Source organism: Bufo gargarizans, chromosome 6 (assembly GCF_014858855.1).
Source record: "Bufo gargarizans isolate SCDJY-AF-19 chromosome 6, ASM1485885v1, whole genome shotgun sequence".
NCBI classification, from domain to species: domain Eukaryota; kingdom Metazoa; phylum Chordata; class Amphibia; order Anura; family Bufonidae; genus Bufo; species Bufo gargarizans.
Genome location: NC_058085.1, coordinates 40,750,759 through 40,765,830, shown reverse-complemented (window position 1 = coordinate 40,765,830; position 15,072 = coordinate 40,750,759). Strand labels below are relative to the sequence as shown.

Genomic DNA, 15,072 nt, shown 5'->3' with positions numbered 1-15,072 from the left:
GTTCAGAATGTGAGAAATGTTTTAACTGTAAATCAACTCTTGTTAAACATAAAAAAAAACACATATAAGAGAAGCTATCTTTATGCTTAGCTGTTAGTGACCTCCCTTATGTGTTTTTAGATTAATCAAGTTTTATTGAAGTTTTCAATTTAAACTTTACAGAATAACAATGCTCCAAATGGAGCGCCATGACTCCCTTATGTGTTTTTATGGTGGTTATTAACCTGGCTTTATTCCATTAGATACTCCTTTTTACAGGGAGATAAAACAGCGCCTTACTTTCAGTTACCAGAGTTAGCCGAGGGCTTGGAGCAATGATTGGGACCGCTGTGAGAGCTCCCCAAACAAACATGGTCTCCTGTATTGAATGAATATTGGTAATCAAAGGACAGATCCAGTTAAAAGTGAAACAAAATTTATTTATTTTATATATATCTCCTCTAAACACAAATGTTTGGTGACAGATAATTTAAGAAAAAGAACCTTAGTTTCCCATGCTGCCTGTGATCGGTATGGGGACCCTCCATTCCTGTAAAACTGCAAATACAGGGGCCTGTATGTGAAAGTCCAAAAAATAGAGCTGGATTCCCACAAGAGCTGGTGTCCAGACATGTGGAAAAAGGGGCGACAATCACACTTGTAAATGTCCAGTTATTTGCAGTCAAGTGGAATGACAGATAGGATGTAACTTAGTTTATAAGGCTTCAAAAAGACATTTGTCCATCCAGTTCGGCCTCTTATCCTGCAAGTTGATCCAGAGGAAGGCAATAAAAACCCTATGAGGTAGAAGCTAATTTTTCCCATTTTAGGGGAGAAAAAATTTGTTCCCGACTCCAATCAGCCAATCAGAATAACTCCCCGGATCAACGAACCCGTCTCTAGTAACTATAGCCTCTAATATTATTACACTTCAGAAATACATCCAGTCCCCTCTTGAACTCTTTTAGTGAACTCGCAATCACCACCTCCTCAGGCAGAGTTCCATAGTCTCACTGCTCTTACCGTAAAGAATCCTTCTCTATGTTTGTGTTCAAAACTTCTTTCCTCCAGACGCAGAGGATGTCCCCTCGTCACAGTCACAGTCCTGGGGATAAATAGATGATGGGAGAGATCTCTGTACTGACCCCTGATATATTATACATAGTTATTAGATCTCCCCATCTTTTTTCTAAAGTGAATAACCCTAATTTTGATAATCTTTCAGAGTACTGTAGTCAGGGCCATCTTTAATATTGATTGGACCCTGGGCAAAAATTTACTTGGGCCCCCTGGATCCCGCCTTCCCACACCTTAGCAGGCAATCACACCATCCACCACAACACACACACAAAAATTCACACATCTGGTAGAGTACAGTGAGTGACTGTAAATACTTCCAGTTCTGAAGACTCCAGTGGCTCAGGATCAGTGCTCTGGGCTGGAAGTGGGCACCGCTCTGCAGGAAGGAGACCAGGGCTCGTCTCACCCTAGTGTTACAGTGCACCCCAGCACCCCACAGTATGCAGTATAGAACCCTATATTATACAGCACCACACAGTATGCAGTTTAGCACCCAACACTATACAGTACCCCACAGTATATAGTAGAGCAGTATAGCAGCCCACAGTATACAGCACCTCACAGTATACAACACCTCACTGTATACAGCACCCCAAACTATGCACGATACAGCCCCCCACACTATACAGTACAGCAGTATAGCCCCCCCCCCACTATACAGGCCCCTCACACTATACAGGCCCCCCACACTATACAGGCCTCCCCACAGTATACAGCCCCCCCACAGTATACAGCCCCCCCACAGTATACAACCCCCCACACAGTATACAGCCCCCACACAGTATACAGCCCACCACACAGTATACAGGCCCCCACACAGTATACAGCCTACCACACAGTATACAGCCCACCACACAGTATACAGTCTCACACAGTATACAGCCCACCACACAGTATACAGCCCACCACACAGTATACAGCCCCCACACAGTATACAGTCCCACACAGTATACAGGCCCCCACACAGTATACAGCACCCCACTATACAGTAGTTTACTGTATATTAACATAACAGCCCCTGTCACCTTTTTCTGAGTAATCTTCACACAAAAAAGCTCCACAGTTAACTTCTGCAACCCTCCTGGTGGGACCTGTGATGACCTCATAGCCATGTGACCAGTAATTGCTAGGTTACTGGTCACATGTTGAGGATGTCATTAAGGCCCTAGATCACAACTTTAACACAGTACGATCATGATGCCTGGACTTAGTGCCGGCAGGCATGGCATGGCAGCACCCCCTGTGTAGCTGACAGCTTGACACCCGGGGCAGTAGCTAGCAGGGCTCAAGAGGCAGCTGCCTTGGGCCCCCCAGGAGCAACTAGGCCCGGGGCAGCTTCCCCTTTTGCCCCTTGGTAAAGACGGCCCTGACTGTAGTCCACCCATTCCAGTTATTACTTTAGTTGCCCTCTGCTGAACCCTCTTCAGCTCTGCTATATCTGCCTTGTTCACAGGAGACCAGAACTGTACACAGTACTCCATGTGTGGTCTGACTTGTAAAGTGGTAGTGACTTGTAAAGTGGCAGGACTATGTTCTCATCATGGGCATCTATTCCCCCTTTTGATGCAACCCATTATATTATTGGCCTTGGCAGCAGCTGCCTGACACTGGTTTGTACAGCTTAGGCTGCTTTCACACTGGCGTTTCTGGGTTCGCTTGTGAGATCCGTTTTAGTTCTCTCACAAGCGGCCCAAAACGGATCAGTTCAGCCCCAATGCATTCTGAATGTATAAGGATCCGTTCAGAATGCATCAATTTGGCTGGCTTTGGCCTCCGTTGTGTTTTTTAGACGATCACTAAAACGCAGCTTGCAGCATTTTTGTGACCGTCTGACTATGCGGAACCTAACGGATCCGTCTAGACTTATAATGTAAGTCAATGGGGACGGATCCGTTTTTCACTGACACAATATGGTGCAATTGAAAACGGATCCATCCCCCATTGACTTTCAATGTAAGTCAAAAAGGATCTGTTTTAACGTAGACTTTTTATTTTTATGAAAAATGCAAACGGATCTGTTATTAACAGATACAAACGTTTGCATTATTCGTGCGGATCCATCTGTGCAGATACAAGACGGATCCGCACAGAACGCAAGTGTGAAAGTAGCCTTAGTTTGCTGTTCACTAAAATTCCTAGGTCCTTTTCCATGTCAGTGTTACCCAGTGTTTTTACCATTTAGTATCTACTGGTGACTTGCATTATTCCTTCCTATGTGCATAACCTTATGTTTGTTAGTCTTAACCCCTTAAGGACTCAGCCCTATTTCACCTTAAGTGACCAGTGTCACTTTAAGTGCTGATAACTTTAAAACGCTTTGACTTATCCAGGCCATTCTGAGATAGTTTTTTTGTCACATATTGTACTTCATGACACTGGTAAAATGAAGTTAAAAAAATCATTTATATTTATTAAAAAAATACCAAATTTACCAAACATTTTTAATAAATTGCAAATTTCCAAGTTTAAATTTCTCTACTTTTATAATACATAGTAATACCTCCAAAAATAGGTATTACTTTACATTCCCCATATGTCTACTTCATGTTTGGATCATTTTGGGATTGATATCTTTTTTGGGGGGGGGGGGATGTTACAAGGCTTAGAAGTTTATAAGCAAATCTTGAAATTTTTCTGAAATTTTCAAAAACCCAATTTTTAGGGACCAGTTCAGGTCTGAAGTCACTTTGTGAGGCTTACATAATAGAAACCACCTAAAAATGACCCCATTCTAGAAACTACACCCCTCAAGGTATTCAAAGCTGATTTTACAAACTTTGTTAACCCTTTAGGTGTTCCACAAGAATTAATGGAAAATAGAGATACAATTTCAAAATTTCACTTTTTTGGCCGATTTTCCATTTTAATAATTTTTTTTCCGGTTACAAAGCAAGGGTTAATAGCCAAACCAAACTCAATATTTATGGCCCTGATTCTGTAGTTTACGGAAACACCCCATATGTGGTCGTAAACCGCTGTACGGGCACACGGCAGGGTGTAGAAGGAAAGTAATGCCATACGGTTTTTGGAAGGCAGGTTTTGCTGGACTGTTTTTTTTTATACCATGTCCCATTTGAAGCGCCCCTGATGCTACCCTAGAGTAGAAACTCCAAAACAGTGGCCCCATTTTAGAAACTACGGGATAGGGTGGCAGTATTGTTGGTACTAGTTTAGGGCACATATGATTTTTGGTTGCTCTATATTACACTTTTTGTGAGGCAAGATAACAAGAAATAGCTGTTTTGGCACCGTTTTTATTTTTTGTTATTTACAACATACATCTGAGGGGTTAGGTCATGTAATATTTTTATAGAGCCGGTCAATACGGACGCGGCGATACCTAATATGTATACTTTATTTTTTATTTATGTAAGTTTTACGCAATGATTTCATTTTTGAAGCAAAAAAATATCATGTTTTAGTGTTTCCATAGTCTGAGAGCCATAATTTTTTGAGTTTTTGGGCGATTACCTTGGGTAGGGTATGATTTTTGCAGGATGAGATGACAGTTTTATTGGCACTATTTTGCACTTTTTGTGATGTAAGGTGACAAAAAAAAAAAAGGTTTATTTAGCACAGTTTTTATTTAAATTTTTTTACGGTGTTCATCTGAGGGGTTAGGTCATGTGATATTTTTATAAAGCCGGTTGATACGGACGCGGCGATAACTAATATGTATACCTTCCCCCTCCCCCTAATTTTTTACCAATTTAACTTTATTTGGGGAAAATGACGTTTTTGTTTATTTTTACTTGAAACTTAAAATTTTGGGGGGGGGAAACTTTATTTTTTCAACTTTTTTTTTCACTTTATTTTTTGTCCCACTTTGGGGGGTATATTCCTTTACAATGCATTCCAATACTTCTGTATTGGAATGCATTGGCTGTATGAGTAATACTGTGAGTATTACTCATACAGCTTCCTGCCTGTGAGATCCAGGGGGCTGGATCTCACAGGCTCGTCACCGGAAGGCAGCGCGATGCCTTCCTTAGACATGGCGCTGCCTTCCCTACCATCGGGTCCCCCCCCCCACAGCCTCATGGGGACCCAATGGCACCGCCTACACCCGCCGCAACCGCTGGTAAAAGCCGCAAACAGCAGGACCTGCGGTTTGCTGCGATGGCCCCCCCCCCCCCCGGCATTGTGACAGGATGTTGGCTGAATGATTGATTTCAGCCGGCATCCTGTTCGGATAACCCCCGCGGCGGCGCAATCGCGATTTAAACTTAGGACGTACCGGTACGCCCTGAGTCCTTAAGGATTCGGGAAATAGGGCGTACCGGTACGCCCCTAAGTCCTTAAGGGGTTAAACCTCATCTGCTACTTCTCTGCCTAAGTCTCCAATCTACCCAGGTCACTCTGTAGTAGTATACTTTCCTCTTCCATGTTAATTACTTTACACAGTTTAGTGTCATCTGCAAAAAATTATATTTTACTGTGCAAGCCTTCTACAATATCATTAATAAATATATTGAAGAAAATAGGGCCCAATACTGACCCCTGAGGTACCCCACTAGTGACAGTGACCCAATCTTAGTGTGTACCATTAATAACCACCCTCTGTTTTCTATCACTGAGCCAGTTACTTACCCACATGCAGACATTTTCTCCCAGTCCAAGCATTCTCATTTTATATACCAACCTTTTATGTGGTACAGTGTCAAAATCTTTGGAGAAGTCCAGATATACGACATCCATTGATTCGCCGCTGTCAAGTCTAATACTTGCCTCCTTATAGAAAATGATTAAATTAGTTTGATATGACCAATCCCTCATGAAGCCATGCTGATATGGCATTATTTGCTTATTTTCATTGAGGTACTCCAAGATAGCATCTCTTAGAAAACCTTCAAACAGTTTACCCACGACATTCGTTTCTAGGCTCTGTTTTTGGACCATTTTTGAATATTGGCACCACATTTGCTTTGTGTCCATCCTGTGGAACACTCCCTGTCAATATAGAGTCCTTAAAGGGGTTGTCCAATTTATATTTATTGATGACCTATCCTCAGGATAGGTCATCAATATCAGATCGGCGGTGGTCCGACATCCGGCACCCCCTCCGATCAGCTGTTTGAAGATAAGGCGTGCGCGTTGTCAGCGCTGCCTCCTCTACACTGTTTACCTTCTAGCCGTTGCATCTGCAGTGGTGAGCAGGTGTAATTACACCCAAGCCTTCCTATTGAAATGAATGGGACGGCTTGGGTGTAATTACACCTGCTCACCACTGCAAATGCAACGGCTAGAAGGTAAACAGTGAAGAGGAGGCAGCGCTGGCACCGCGCACGCTTTCTCTTAAAACAGCTGATCGGAGGGGGCGCCGGGTGTCGGACCCCCGCCGATCTGATATTGATGACCTATCCTGAGGATAGGTCATCAATAAAAATAACTTGGACAACCCCTTTAAATATCAGAAATAATGGACTGGCTATATTACTTAATACTCTTAGGATACGTTAGTGTTTGCCATCTGGTTCCAGCAATTTGTCTATTTTTTTTATTTTATTTTTTAAGACTACTTCTTCGTGGGTCAGACAGGTCACTTTTAATGGGGAATTAACTTTTTTGCATTTTATCTGACAGTTTATTTTCTTCAGTGAATACAGCGGAGAAGAAAATATTTGCTTTTTCCTCATCGTTCTCTGCAACTCCCCCCTTATTACTCTGTAGAGGGCTGAAACCTTCAGAGTTATACATTTTACCATTTATATAATTGAGACAATTTTTGGGTTAGTTTTACTCTCTTTGGCAATGAATCTCTCTGTCTCGAGTTTTGCTGCTTTTATTTGTCTTTTACATATTCAATATTTTTCCTTGTAGTTTTTTAATGCTTCCTCGCTACCCTCCTGTTTTAGTTATTTAAATGCTTTCTTTTTGTCATTTATTGCTTTCTTTACATTTATATTTATACACATTGTTTTTTTATTGTTCCTTTATTCCTTTAACCTTTTTATTCCCACAAGGTATGTACCTCTCACAATTAGATTTTAGGATAGTTTTAAAAATATCCCATTTTGCGGCTGTATTTTTATTTTTGAGGACTTTGTCCTAGTTAGTTAGGCCTATGGCCTCTCTCTTAGTTTGCTAAATTTAGCTTTTTTTTTTTTTTTTTTGTTCCTCCCTGAAGAAACACTTTTTTGAATGACAATTGCAAGGTTATTACTTTATGGTCACTATTTCCCAGGTGTCCTTCAGGTGGTCGTCCTTTTAGTCGGGACGTGAACCGGTTGGGTAAGGTAATTGTCTTTGGTTATTGTCTAGAACCTGTTTCCTTTATGAGATGTACAGCTTTCAGTTTCCCAGTCTATATCTGGGTAGTTGAAGTCCCCCATAATAACAACCTCATTATGATTTGCCGCCTCATCTATTTCATTTAGTAGTGGATTTTCGGTGGACTCTGGTATATTAGGTGGCTTATAATAAACTCGTATTAGTATTTTATTATTGGGTTTTTTTCTCCATGTATTTCTACCCACAGTGACTCTACACGTTCATAACCCTCACTTATATCTTCTCGGACTGTGGGCTTTAGACAAGACATTACATACAGGCAGACCCCTCTCCGGTTTTTGCCATCCTTTCTACAGACTGTAGCCCTGTACGTTAACTGCCCCGTCATAGTTATCATCCAGCCATGTCTCAGTTATTCCCACTATATCATAGTCCTCCTCACACATCACTAATTCCAGTTTGCCAGTTTTATTAGCCAGGCTTCTGGCATTAGTATAAATACAATTAAGAGGTTTATGTAAATTTTTTACCCTACACCTTTCCTTATGAACTGTTCTACTCCCTCCTTCCATTCTTCCCCCAGTTCTATTACCTTGCTCCAGGTCTCTACCTGTACTATCTTCCCCTCCTATAACGTAATTACCCCCCCCCCCCCCAGTCTCTAGTTTAAACACTCCTCCAACCTTCTAGCCATCTTCTCCCCCAGAACAGCTGCCCCTTCCCCATTGAGGTGCAGCCCATCCCTACGATAGAGCCTGTAGCCGACAGAGAAGTCGGCCTAGTTCTCCATGAACCAAAAACCCTCCTTTTTACACCAGTTCTTGAGCCAGTTGTTAACCTCCCTAATCTCCGGCTGCCTTTCTTGTGTGGCTCGTGGTACAGGTAGTATTTTGGAAAACACTGTGTTTGAGGTCCTTTCCATAAGCTTGTATCCTAAATCCCTAAAATCATTTTTAAGGACACTCCACCTACCTCTTACTGAGCATAGGACAGCACAGGGGTAGTAATAGAGAGAGGGGCCACCACTGATAAGATTAAGCCTGTCTGCGTGACATATCCTAAATCTATGGGAGTAGTGCATCTTACAACCATACCCGGTGAAGCACAAAACCAGGGCCTGATATAAAAGGATAACAATCTTCCTATTTCAGCCCTGGTCTGTTCTACTTCTATAAGTATTTGTAACATAAAAAAACGGTCAGCTCTGGTCTTACTGGGCACATTTCATCAGTAACGTGCAAGTTCTGCCAAAAAGTGAACCAGGCTAGGATTGCCTAATTACATAGAAGCCATTACTCGTCTTCCTAGAGAAATATCTTCTTAATCTGCACACCCTGACCAAAATGTACCTGTAGATAAATCCAACAAGTGGGGGCCCCGCCACCCCTGTATTTGTAGCAGTCATATGGTTCACTTATCTCGCATGAATTTACCAGTGGGGAAATCCTTGGTTATTCTTTATTATATGTCCCACCAGCTCTGGATTGTTTAGTTTTATAATTGAAGATGACATGATATAAAATATATTCATTGGATATGTTGCATTTGTGACCAATTTGAGTTAAGACTTTGTGTGGTAACCCTGCTACATCTGTACTTCTAGAAGTAATGACAATAGCTTGGATGGGGGGGGGGGGGTGGTAGTGATTCTTTACTGTTCTTATGGATGGTTGTGGACGCTGCCCCTTAATATATTCTGTCGGTGATTGCTTGTTTTGTGCACATAGTGGTTTCTACCTTGCCAGCTAGGGCCGTTATGCCGCACAAGCTTCACTTGCCACATGTGGATGCCCCAGTTACAAAGAAAATTGCAAAATAAACAAAAATGTGTAAATGTCCAACCTGCCAAAATATATTTTAAAAGTATCAAAATATTAATTAAAATATAAGTTAGAATGAAATAGAAAAACAGTCCACACCTGCTGAAACCGTCAGCATGGTCGGCCATTTCACATGAAACAAAAAAAACTATTAAAATAACCAAAACAGGGAACCAATTTTAACCATTTTTTTTGGTGTCAATTAGCATAATTAAAGAATTATCAGCTGGAGTTTGAGAAAAAATGACTTTTTCCCCCCAAATAAAACTAAAAAAAGATTTAAAAAAATCTCTAAAAACATATTAATAAAGAACCCCTATGTGACATGTAAAAACAATAGCAAAAATTTGGTGGGTTGCACAAGAAGTAAAAATGATGTTTGAACCATTAAACCACCCCATGCTCTAAATGACAATAATGCCAATGTTATTAAAGGGGTTTTCCAGTAATGTGATCTCGGTGGCCTGTTGTCAGGATAGGCCAGAGGGTAGGCAACCTCTGGCACTCCAGCTGTTGTGAAACTACAACTCCCAGCATGCATACTTGTTTTTCTCTTCTAAGAACTGAATGGAGCATGCTGGGAATTGTAGTTTTACAACAGCTGGAGTGCCGAAGGTTGCTTAACAGTGGGATAGGCCATAAGTATCAGATTGGTGTGGGTTCCAGGTGTCGGACCCCCCCAACCACCCAGCTGGTCTACAGTAGCTCTGGCACCAGAACTCTACAGATCCATCCATTGTGCCTTAGAGGTGGTGACCAATCTCTTCAGTTGAAGCAGCTCCAACATAACTGGATTCATCCACTACGCCATGTTGGAAAAGTTTTTTTAATTCATATCATTTTAAGGGATAACAAAGTGATTTTTGTAAAGACTCTTGACTTGGGTAATAAAGCACAACTGCAGAGAACATCTGGGTCAACAGTTTTTAGATAGGGATGAGCGAACTCGAACTGTATAGTTCGGGTTCGTACCGAATTTTGGGGTGTCCGTGACACGGACCCGAACCCGGACATTTTCGTAAAAGTCCGGGTTCGGTGTTCGTCGCTTTCTTGGCGCTTTTGTGACGCTTTCTTGGCGCTTTTTAAAAGGCTGCAAAGCAGCCAATCAACAAGCGTCATACTACTTGCCCCAAGAGGCCATCACAGCCATGCCTACTATTGGCATGGCTGTGATTGGCCAGAGCACCATGTGACCCAGCCTCTATTTAAGCTGGAGTCACATAGCGCCGCCCGTCACTCTGCTCTGATTAGCGTAGGGAGAGGTTGCGGCTGCGACAGTAGGGCGAGATTAGGCAGATTAACTCCTCCAAAGGACTTGATTAACTGATCGATCTGCAGCTGTGGATCATTGAGCTGCTGATCCTCAATTGCTCACTGTTTTTAGGCTGCCCAGACCGTTTGTCAGTCACATTTTTCTGGGGTGATCGGCGGCCATTTTGTGTCTTGTGGTGCGCCAGCACAAGCTGCGACCAAGTGCATTTAACCCTCAATGGTGTGGTTGTTTTTTGGCTAAAGCCTACATCAGGGTGAAGCTGTCACACCAAGTGCATTTAACCAGCAATAGTCTGTTCATTTTTTGGCCATATACAAAATCAGGGGCAAGCTGCGCCTGTCACCAAGTGCATTTAACCCTCAATGGTGTGGTTGTTTTTTGGCTAAAGCCTACATCAGGGTGAAGCTGTCACACCAAGTGCATTTAACCAGCAATAGTCTGTTCATTTTTTGGCCATATACAAAATCAGGGGCAAGCTGCGCCTGTCACCAAGTGCATTTAACCCTCAATGGTGTGGTTGTTTTTTGGCTAAAGCCTACATCAGGGTGAAGCTGTCACACCAAGTGCATTTAACCAGCAATAGTCTGTTCATTTTTTGGCCATATACAAAATCAGGGGCAAGCTGCGCCTGTCACCAAGTGCATTTAACCCTCAATGGTGTGGTTGTTTTCTGGCTAAAGCCTACATCAGGGTGAAGCTGTCACACCAAGTGCATTTAACCAGCAATAGTCTGTTTATTTTTTGGCCATATACTACATCAGGGGCAAGCTGCGCCCGTCACCAAGTGCATTTAACCCTCAGTAGTGTGGTTGGTCAAGCTGTGACACCAAGTGCATTTAACCAGCAATAGTCTGTTCATTTTTTGGCCATATACTACATCAGGGGCAAGCTGCGCCCGTCACCAAGTGCATTTAACCAGCAATAGTGTGGTTATTTTTTGGCCATATCCCAGTCTAATTCTGTCACTAAATCCATACCGGTCACCCAGCGCCTAAATACTAGGCCTCAAATTTATATCCCGCTAAATCTCTCGTTACCGCTGTCCTGTTGTAGCTGGGAAAGTTATTTAGTGTCCGTCAAAGCACATTTTTTGTTCTGGGTTGAAGTACAATTCCCAATTTAGCAATTTCATAATTTAGTGGTTTCTGCTATATCAGAGCTATTTGAAATCTATCCCTAAAAGGGTATATAATATTCAAGGTGCACATTGGGTCATTCAGAATAACTTCACACACACCCGCTACTGTGTATTTTCAAGTCTAATTCTGTCACTAAACCCATACCTGTCACCCAGCGCCTAAATACTAGGCCTCAAATTTATATCCTGCTAAATCTCTCGTTACCGCTGTCCTGTTGTAGCTGGGAAAGTTATTTAGTGTCCGTCAAAGCACATTTTTTGTTCTGGGTTGAAGTACAATTCCCAATTTAGCAATTTCATAATTTAGTGGTTTCTGCTATATCAGAGCTATTTGAAATCTATCCCTAAAAGGGTATATAATATTCAAGGTGCACATTGGGTCATTCAGAATAACTTCACACACACCCGCTACTGTGTATTTCCAAGTCTAATTCTGTCACTAAACCCATACCTGTCACCCAGCGCCTAAATACTAGGCCTCAAATTTATATCCTGCTAAATCTCTCGTTACCGCTGTCCTGTTGTAGCTGGGAAAGTTATTTAGTGTCCGTCAAAGCACATTTTTTGTTCTGGGTTGAAGTACAATTCCCAATTTAGCAATTTCATAATTTAGTGGTTTCTGCTATATCAGAGCTATTTGAAATCTATCCCTAAAAGGGTATATAATATTCAAGGTGCACATTGGGTCATTCAGAATAACTTCACACACACCCGCTACTGTGTATTTCCAAGTCTAATTCTGTCACTAAACCCATACCTGTCACCCAGCGCCTAAATACTAGGCCTCAAATTTATATCCTGCTAAATCTCTCGTTACCGCTGTCCTGTTGTAGCTGGGAAAGTTATTTAGTGTCCGTCAAAGCACATTTTTTGTTCTGGGTTGAAGTACAATTCCCAATTTAGCAATTTCATAATTTAGTGGTTTCTGCTATATCAGAGCTATTTGAAATCTATCCCTAAAAGGGTATATAATATTCAAGGTGCACATTGGGTCATTCAGAATAACTTCACACACACCCGCTACTGTGTATTTCCAAGTCTAATTCTGTCACTAAACCCATACCTGTCACCCAGCGCCTAAATACTAGGCCTCAAATTTATATCCTGCTAAATCTCTCGTTACCGCTGTCCTGTTGTAGCTGGGAAAGTTATTTAGTGTCCGTCAAAGCACATTTTTTGTTCTGGGTTGAAGTACAATTCCCAATTTAGCAATTTCATAATTTAGTGGTTTCTGCTATATCAGAGCTATTTGAAATCTATCCCTAAAAGGGTATATAATATTCAAGGTGCACATTGGGTCATTCAGAATAACTTCACACACACCCGCTACTGTGTATTTCCAAGTCTAATTCTGTCACTAAACCCATACCTGTCACCCAGCGCCTAAATACTAGGCCTCAAATTTATATCCTGCTAAATCTCTCGTTACCGCTGTCCTGTTGTAGCTGGGAAAGTTATTTAGTGTCCGTCAAAGCACATTTTTTGTTCTGGGTTGAAGTACAATTCCCAATTTAGCAATTTCATAATTTAGTGGTTTCTGCTATATCAGAGCTATTTGAAATCTATCCCTAAAAGGGTATATAATATTCAAGGTGCACATTGGGTCATTCAGAATAACTTCACACACACCCGCTACTGTGTATTTCCAAGTCTAATTCTGTCACTAAACCCATACCTGTCACCCAGCGCCTAAATACTAGGCCTCAAATTTATATCCTGCTAAATCTCTCGTTACCGCTGTACTGTTGTAGCTGGGAAAGATATTTAGTGTCCGTCAAAGCACATTTTTTGTTCTGGGTTGAAGTACAATTCCCAATTTAGCAATTTCATAATTTAGTGGTTTCTGCTATATCAGAGCTATTTGAAATCTATCCCTAAAAGGGTATATAATATTCAAGGTGCACATTGGGTCATTCAGAATAACTTCACACACACCCGCTACTGTGTATTTCCAAGTCTAATTCTGTCACTAAACCCATACCTGTCACCCAGCGCCTAAATACTAGGCCTCAAATTTATATCCTGCTAAATCTCTCGTTACCGCTGTACTGTTGTTGCTGGGAAAGATATTTAGTGTCCGTCAAAGCACATTTTTTGTTCTGGGTTGAAGTACAATTCCCAATTTAGCAATTTCATAATTTAGTGGTTTCTGCTATATCAGAGCTATTTGAAATCTATCCCTAAAAGGGTATATAATATTCAAGGTGCACATTGGGTCATTCAGAATAACTTCACACACACCCGCTACTGTGTATTTTCAAGTCTAATTCTGTCACTAAACCCATACCTGTCACCCAGCGCCTAAATACTAGGCCTCAAATTTATATCCTGCTAAATCTCTCGTTACCGCTGTACTGTTGTTGCTGGGCAAGATATTTAGTGTCCGTCAAAGCACATTTTTTGTTCTGGGTTGAAATACAATTCCCAATTTAGCAATTTCATAATTTAGTGGTTTCTGCTATATCAGAGCTATTTGAAATCTATCCCTAAAAGGGTATATAATATTCAAGGTGCACATTGGGTCATTCAGAATAACTTCACACACACCCGCTACTGTGTATTTCAAGTCTAATTCTGTCACTAAACCCATACCTGTCACCCAGCGCCTAAATACTAGGCCTCAAATTTATATCCTGCTAAATCTCTCGTTACCGCTGTACTGTTGTTGCTGGGCAAGATATTTAGTGTCCGTCAAAGCACATTTTTTGTTCTGGGTTGAAATACAATTCCCAATTTAGCAATTTCATAATTTAGTGGTTTCTGCTATATCAGAGCTATTTGAAATCTATCCCTAAAAGGGTATATAATATTCAAGGTGCACATTGGGTCATTCAGAATAACTTCACACACACCCGCTACTGTGTATTTCCAAGTCTAATTCTGTCACTAAACCCATACCTGTCACCCAGCGCCTAAATACTAGGCCTCAAATTTATATCCTGCTAAATCTCTCGTTACCGCTGTACTGTTGTTGCTGGGCAAGATATTTAGTGTCCGTCAAAGCACATTTTTTGTTCTGGGTTGAAATACAATTCCCAATTTAGCAATTTCATAATTTAGTGGTTTCTGCTATATCAGAGCTATTTGAAATCTATCCCTAAAAGGGTATATAATATTCAAGGTGCACATTGGGTCATTCAGAATAACTTCACACACACCCGCTACTGTGTATTTCCAAGTCTAATTCTGTCACTAAACCCATACCTGTCACCCAGCGCCTAAATACTAGGCCTCAAATTTATATCCTGCTAAATCTCTCGTTACCGCTGTACTGTTGTTGCTGGGCAAGATATTTAGTGTCCGTCAAAGCACATTTTTTGTTCTGGGTTGAAATACAATTCCCAATTTAGCAATTTCATAATTTAGTGGTTTCTGCTATATCAGAGCTATTTGAAATCTATCCCTAAAAGGGTATATAATATTCAAGGTGCACATTGGGTCATTCAGAATAACTTCACACACACCCGCTACTGTGTATTTCCAAGTCTAATTCTGTCACTAAACCCATACCTGTCACCCAGCGCCTAAATACTAGGCCTCAAATTTATATC

At 41.3% G+C, this 15,072-nt stretch overlaps 1 pseudogene; it reads left to right on the top strand.

Annotated features, from left to right (window-relative positions):
• The window catches only part of LOC122939849, a 149,516-nt pseudogene that overhangs the window by 103,675 nt on the left and 30,769 nt on the right, over window positions 1–15,072 (top strand).